The sequence below is a fragment of the Perca flavescens genome, chromosome 15, assembly GCF_004354835.1.
Source record: "Perca flavescens isolate YP-PL-M2 chromosome 15, PFLA_1.0, whole genome shotgun sequence".
Classification (NCBI taxonomy): Eukaryota; Metazoa; Chordata; class Actinopteri; order Perciformes; family Percidae; genus Perca; species Perca flavescens.
Window position 1 is genome coordinate 4,340,343 of NC_041345.1, and position 7,553 is coordinate 4,347,895.

Sequence of the window (7,553 nt, forward strand, 5' to 3'; positions counted from 1 at the left end):
TCTATCGCGATGTTGAAAAACCAGCAGCTGAACTGCCTTAAGACAATATTTATGTCATTTGGGTGAAGCTTTACGTTCTGATCCTTGCACGTTATGTTCATTTTGCACTGAAGTTCTTCATAAAATGAGTGTAAGTATTTAATTCACACAGCAGTGTACAAAAATGGGCTTTACCATTATTTCATATATACTATTTATTTATTAAATTACCAGAAAACATGCTATATCGTCATCTGGATATGAAATGACCAATGTCGGGATAGAAGATTTTGGCTATATCGCCCAGCCTTAGTTCATCTGCCTGTATGTTTTAGTTAAGTGTGTTTGTTTGCATGTGGACACCCATGTTTTCATCCATATAGTACTTCTGTGTGTGTGTGTGTGTGTGTGTGTGTGTGTGTGTGTGTGTGTGTGTGTGTGTGTGTGTGTGTGTGTGTGTGTGTGTGTGTGTGTGTGTGTATTCGAGCAGCTGTGAACCCTGTGTTTGAACTCTCGCTCACATGGGCAAAGCGAGGGAGGGCCGCAGGGTGAGAAGGCGATGGGAGAGGGGACTGATGTCCGACAAACTCGCAATCTCCCTCTCCCCTTTCATCTCCCTCTTCCAGCATCAGACAACAAACTCTTTCATTCAGGCATCTTTGCGGCCAGCCGCCCCCAGACCCTCGAGGCCCCCACCCGTTCACGCTGCCTAATTCAATGTTCCGAGAAAAACTCATGATTGGAAAGTGACTTTTTCATCCGCCTAGTTTTCCATATCTCCTCCGAAGAAGCATCAGCCCTCTTCCTGTTCTCCCTCTCGCACTAAAACAGCTTCTGTCCTGTAAACACAAAGGAAGTAAATCCCAGGTCAATCCACTCTCAGACCTGGATAACGGTGAAAGGCACTCCCAATGATCATTCAATGATTGATACAATTAAATGGCAGAACATTACGTTACACTTATTGTGCTACTTTGAATGGAAGTTCGATCTTCTTTTGAAGGAACATTCTGATGGAAGAAATTAATTCATCAGCTCATCAAAGAGTTCATCCACTGAGTGACAAGGCCGCGATTGACTCGGAGCAGCTCTTCATTTGCACAATGACATAATCGAGTGAGAAAGATGACCTTAAGTTCCTTTTAGTGCAAAATTAACTCAAAATTGAATTCATTCCAACTGTCTACAAACGGGATGCCAACCAAACAACACAACAACTTGTACGACCCATCAGAGAGGCTGTCTGAAAACAACGTGATGATTATTACTGTATCTATACTATGAACATTCAACATTATGGAGACAAAGTATCAACGCTGGCCAAGAAACATATCAGAAAGAAGCACAAACCATGTGAAAAAGACACAGTGCTTACTGCAGCAACTTCACTGCACAGTGCAGTATTTTTCTCCTTCTTCAATAATTAATAACAGCGTGATACAAGCATAACAGGAACCATTATCAAACCATGGGCTGACGATGAACAGCAATGACCAAAGCTGGCAATTTGTGTACTGTTCTTCCATGAAAGAAATCTTGATTTCCCCCAAACCCCGGATTTTCTTCTATCCACCTACTGTGCAATATTAAATACTATTGATAATACTGTGCAATTTCACTACTGTGCAATATCATTATTCTCAATGTCCAATATCTATTACTCATTATATACGATCACCACTATTGGGCAATATTCAAATAATTTGCAAATAACCCACACTGCATATCACACTGTATATGAAACCATTTTTTTTATATATATGTATATAGCGTCTCAGAACTGTGCACCTTACCCACCTCCTTTTTTTGCACTACTTATTTTATTTCATGTTGTATATTTATTTTACGTACATGTTGGCACTGGAAAAGGAGTTGCTTTTAATCTCATTGCACGTGTATAGTGACAATAAAAGGCATTCTATTCTTGATTTGCAAACGATTGTAGAGTAAAAGGCCGTTTACACTCATTTGTGTCTCTTTTTTAGAGGTGTTGTCGCTTAGCTCGTAACTTTGTTTTTAATTGGTCTTTTTTAGCTCTGTTTTACTTCTAGTCTTATATTAATTGTATATACCTCTTATTTTATTATTTTCTTTTTATTTCTCTATTTAGCTGTACTTATTTCTGTCTTTGTGTTGCTGCAACACCTGAGTTCCCCCTCTGGGGATCAATACAGGCTTATTTTATTGTAATACAAGATATGTGATAAGATTGTACTGAGAGGTTTTTATATTTAATTTAAATGAGGGTAGACTCGATATTAGCTTCTCCTCATTGCCAATCTTTAAAGTTCCAGTGTGCAACGTTTTTAGTTGTTCATTCTCAAAATCTGTGTTGCCCGTTCACAAACTTGTCCTTTTTCATGAACATTTACCTCCACCATCAAGTCCAACTATTCCTTTTGTCTTGAAATTTTACATTTGCTTCCGCATGAACTGGGGTAGATGTTCCATATTCATGCTCCATATAATTGAAATATTGAAATACGTTAGTAAGGGACATACAGGACATACTGCTCCACCTTTCGCGTTTTCTCTGTCACATGATAAACTCACAGGTGCTGCTAACGCTGCTAATGGGTATCGTAGCTTCCCGGCCCCGGCAAGTCCAAAGAAGGAAACATGGAGGACCACACGTATTCAAAATCCAAATTTCAGGAACAGGAGTCTTCTTCTTCTTCGCCCAGAAAAAGAAAAAGGAGATTGAAAAGAGCAAAAGACCGGCTTTTTGAAGCGTGAAGGCTACCGTAGCTGGAATACGTACTTTGAACTGAGTGGGGCGAGAGAGTTGATTGCGATATATGATCTCAACGAGAACTTCCCACACATTGGACCTTTAAGTGTGCTGTGACAACCATCTAATACAAGTGTCTTACTCTTACTTGAGAGTAAAACTGATCTAATCCTGGCAGTCCTTCTGCTACAGTTAAATATTTAACCTCTGGTTGAAAGTAAACGTAGTAATTGCACACTGTGGATGTGCTCCATTACAAGTCCTGCATTTCCCTTTCAAATGTGGTAAATAAACAGAAATATAAAGAAGCATAAATTGGAAGTACACAACTCAAAGCAGTACTAAAATACAATACAATACTTTCCACTACTGTTTGCGAGCATCTCAATGCATATTGTTGTTCTCAGCTACCAGGATGTCAAGCTAATTTAGATATTTAATGAGAATCTTTTTTTGTGTCCAGGGCGGAAAACAATCTCTAAGAGAATCATTAAAATTGAACATTTTTAGAGAGGCGCATCAATGCAGCGTGATGATGTCCCAAACGGCAACCAGACATGCAGCAGAAACATCCGAACAAAGGACACCCTTGTTCCCAGCTGAATTCTTGAACATCATTTTCTGCATTTTCCTGCAAATGACTCAATCTCCACATCCCTCGCCTCTCATTCCGCCCAATTATCATTTTTCAAGCATGTCCCCCTGGTCCTACAGAGATGGGCTGTTTGGGAGTTTCCAAATCTTGCCATGAAATCAGCTTATATGTGTAGGGATGTGTGAGGGCATTTACAGCGAAACAACACACACGTACTATACACACATTCAAACTCCTTGCTAGATGAAGAGAAGTGGACGTAAAATAATAATGTGATTTCTCTCCGAGAGGGAGACAGGAGGAAGTTGTGAGAGATACAAGGAAGCACTGAGGACTCTCTTTCTCTTATTCTTCCTGAATCCTCCCCTTTTTTTTCTTCCCCTTTAGCCTTTTGTTGCCATCACAGCTGCAGCAGGGCTCAGCAACCCCACAGCTTTAAGGGCCAGACTTGGTTGATGCAAAATGGTGTGACGTTTGACAGTGCATCTGTGATTAAGTGTATTCATATGGGTGTATAAGAAAAGTAATTAATGTACTACTAATCTAAATTGATGGCTCCAAAGGCCATGTGTCATTGCATGACAGATGATAGAACACTTTTCATAAACATATTAATTATTTAGCAAACAGGAATCCTGTATATCAGTCGTAATTGTTTAAGCTAACGCCATCTACATCTACGTAAGCAAGATTTATATTCTATAATGTTAAGCCACAAATCTTAACAGTACTCTGTTCTATCATTGTGATTGTGTTTTTGGAACTTTAACTTATGCAACTGAGATGCATGCAGCCTTTTACTTAATCGCGAAGGGTGACACAATCTTATGAAAATCACTTGCTATATAGTTTAGAGAATATTATAGATCCAAGACGAAACTGACAGGAGGGCAGGACTCAGAGAAAAAGTCGCAATTACAAATCCATCTTCTACTTCAGGACAGCGCCATGGATTTATCATTACACAGTTAAGGGCCTTTCTAGTCTATGTCGACGACGTTTCATTTCTTGGGATTGTTCCGGTGCTGCCGGAGGTCATTTTTGTCCGGATGTCCCTCGCCTTCTCCTTTCTTTGTGTTGGTATTCTAAACTCCGGTCAAATCGGAAAACATCCTCCGAGATAGAACCGACAATCAAATTATATTTATCTGTTTTTTTTTGGAGTAAAATTCTCATCACACTCGACAGCCATTTTAATTCCAGAGCTCGCCTCCCTACGTGCACATGTTCCACCAAAACAAGTTCCTTCCTGAGGCTTTGTTGCAGAGGCACCTTACCTGCGTCTTGCTTAGCGCCGCCCAAAGCGATTGTGATTGGTTTAAAGAAATGCCAATGAACCAGAGCACGTTTTTCTCCAATCCAGGATTGTTGTGTGGACTAGGTCTGGCAATGGGAGACTATGGCTTTTCAGACCAATAGCAGTAACAGCACCGCTGCACTCTTGAACCTATTATTTCTAATAATAGGTTTAAGAGAATGGGTAATTGAGTATTTAGTCATAAACCAAAGTATTGGACAAATTGCAAATGTGACCTGATGTTGGTGCTGGATGAAAAGTCAGGGAATCACCAAAATGATAACAATTCCTCCTTAGCAGGAAGAGTAGGAGGGTCATTAGGATTCATCCTCTGAACATCAATGATATTTTTTTACCAAAGTGCATGGCAATCCGTCCTAGTTGTTGAGATATTTTACCAAAAAGCCAAAAAGTGTCAACCTGCTGGTGGCGCTAAAGGAAAGGTCTGAGGATCACCAAAGTTGGTAGGATTAATCCTCTCTGGGGAGCATGAATGCTTAAAAAAAATGATGGCAATCAGTCTGACAGTAAGTTAGTCTCGACCAAAGTGATGGAACGACGAGAGACAGACTGACACAGCCACGCTGCCAGCAACTAAGAACTGCTAGGTGATGGATTAGCAGGTCATCATTTCTACCAAAAAAACAATACAAGTCTAGAAATTAGCTCTTATTCATTTTAAATGTACTTTTCCATAACACTGTAACTCTAATCGTAAACCTAAAAGTTCGATGAACAATAACGTATTAATGCCAACTGCCTCCTGAGAGGGAAAACAGGAAAGCCAAGTTCCCAAAAACAAGTAGAAGGATGACTACAGAATACCAGCAGAGATCAGCCGCAGGTAACTAAACTCTCCCACTCTGTCTCACCTGGGACCCTAACCCCAATACCCCCAGCCCCTCCAACCACCACCACGCTTCCCAACACACACACCACCTCAACCCCCATATATCAATTTCCTTTAGATGTTCCCCCTCACACAAGTGAAGTAACTAGATTCTTTCCTTTGGCTGGCCAGTGGAGATATGGAGCAGAACGCACAATGGGCTATTCATTAAGGCAGCAACACACACACACACACACACACACACACACACACACACACACACACACACACACACACACACACACACACACACACACGTCTCACCCCCATTCATCCCCACCAGACCAGCACCATCCATCACACACATATTTACCAACCATGTCCTTCTGTAACATACACGCATGCATGTGCAGGCGTATGACACACACGTTATGCACACACACACACACTTACTATCTCAAAAAATCATTCAAAAGCCCATGCAAATACATTCTCACACACACACACACACACACACACACACACACACACACACACACACACACATACAGCGCACACACAACATCCCACCTCACTCCCCAGCTGCAGAGTGAAAGCCCTTCCAAGTTCGTGCCAACCTCTCACACACACACACAAACACACACACACACACACACACACACACACACACACACACACACACACACACACACACACACACACACACACACACACACACACACACCAGTAACTCAGAAAAAGAAAAGGCGAACACAAGAGAATAGGAACTTTGGTGGTATGAGTACAAAGGCAGGATTCACAGACATTCAAGAGGGGGACCTATTTAAATGTAACACAGCTGCGTGAATTTATTAAGACAGATGGACAGAGGCACAAGATCAGAAAAGCCTTGTGGAAGCGCCACCCATTTGAAGGTTCCTTGACATTTTAATTGGGGATGTGACTAATATTTATCACTTAGAGAATAATCTATAAATTCTATTCTAATTTTATGGCTGACCTCTGACCTCCCTGGAGGGCAGGAAAATAAATGGAAATCCACCAGTATCTCATTACTACTGCCATTATCCCAGAGGAACTCAAGCTTGAATGCTCCTTTTATTTCAACCTATAAGACAGAGTTGATAATAACTTAATAACTGTAGCCCACCGGACCTCTCTGCAAGGTTGACTGATCCACTTCAACGAGCAAATACTGAAACACCTGCTCCGTCCTGCACAGGTGCATGCAGGGAGAGAGGGAGGGAGAATGAGAGAAGACTAGAGTGTCACAGAGGGGTAGAGCTAGAGTGTGTTTGTGTGTAATAGATATATATATATATATATATAAAACAGCTTTCAAATGATACAGACTTTTGACAACACCACACTAACGTCATTCCCAAGTCAGTTGAATAGATTTGTGCCTCTTGTGAGTCAGCAGGAATGTGTTTGTCTGAAACCGAAAAATCTTGGCGTCTATGCTGAAGAAATGCTCTCACACACAATATATAATATAATAATATATAATTCTAGATCCCATAAAGAGGAAACACTGTTATTTTCTTTTTCTTCTTAAACTTTTAACGTCATACCAGCCACATAACTACGTACAACATACAAAAACTATAAATAAAAAAAATAAGGGCTAATAAAACATAAATTTCATCTTTCTGATTTGGTTGTGAAATGAGTTGTGATTCCATTTTAATGTTAATAAATCACAGCAAAAAAATACAAAAACATATATAGCTATGTTTGTTTGTTTTTTTATCTGGCGGAAACTTAGGCATTATTTTCTTTTATTCCAGTGTGCCAATTTTTATTTTTTTTTTGTCTTGTTTTGGTTAAATTATTACAAATGTGTACATTGATTGTGTATTTGCGTGTGGGTTCCTACAGAGTGTGACATCACCTGGCACCAAAGATCAGCCAATAGCAGAGAGTCCATTCAGTACCCTTCTTTCACCAGTAGATGACTGGGTTCACACAGGGTTGGATTTGAGTTTTTTATTTTTACAATTGAAATTTTCATATTTATTTTTTACATTGGTACATTGGTTAGTTTTGGAGTCTGTTAGCCCTGGGTTACATCGTGTTAGAGGAGTGCCTAGTTGGCATAGACATCAAATTTAGGTCCTGA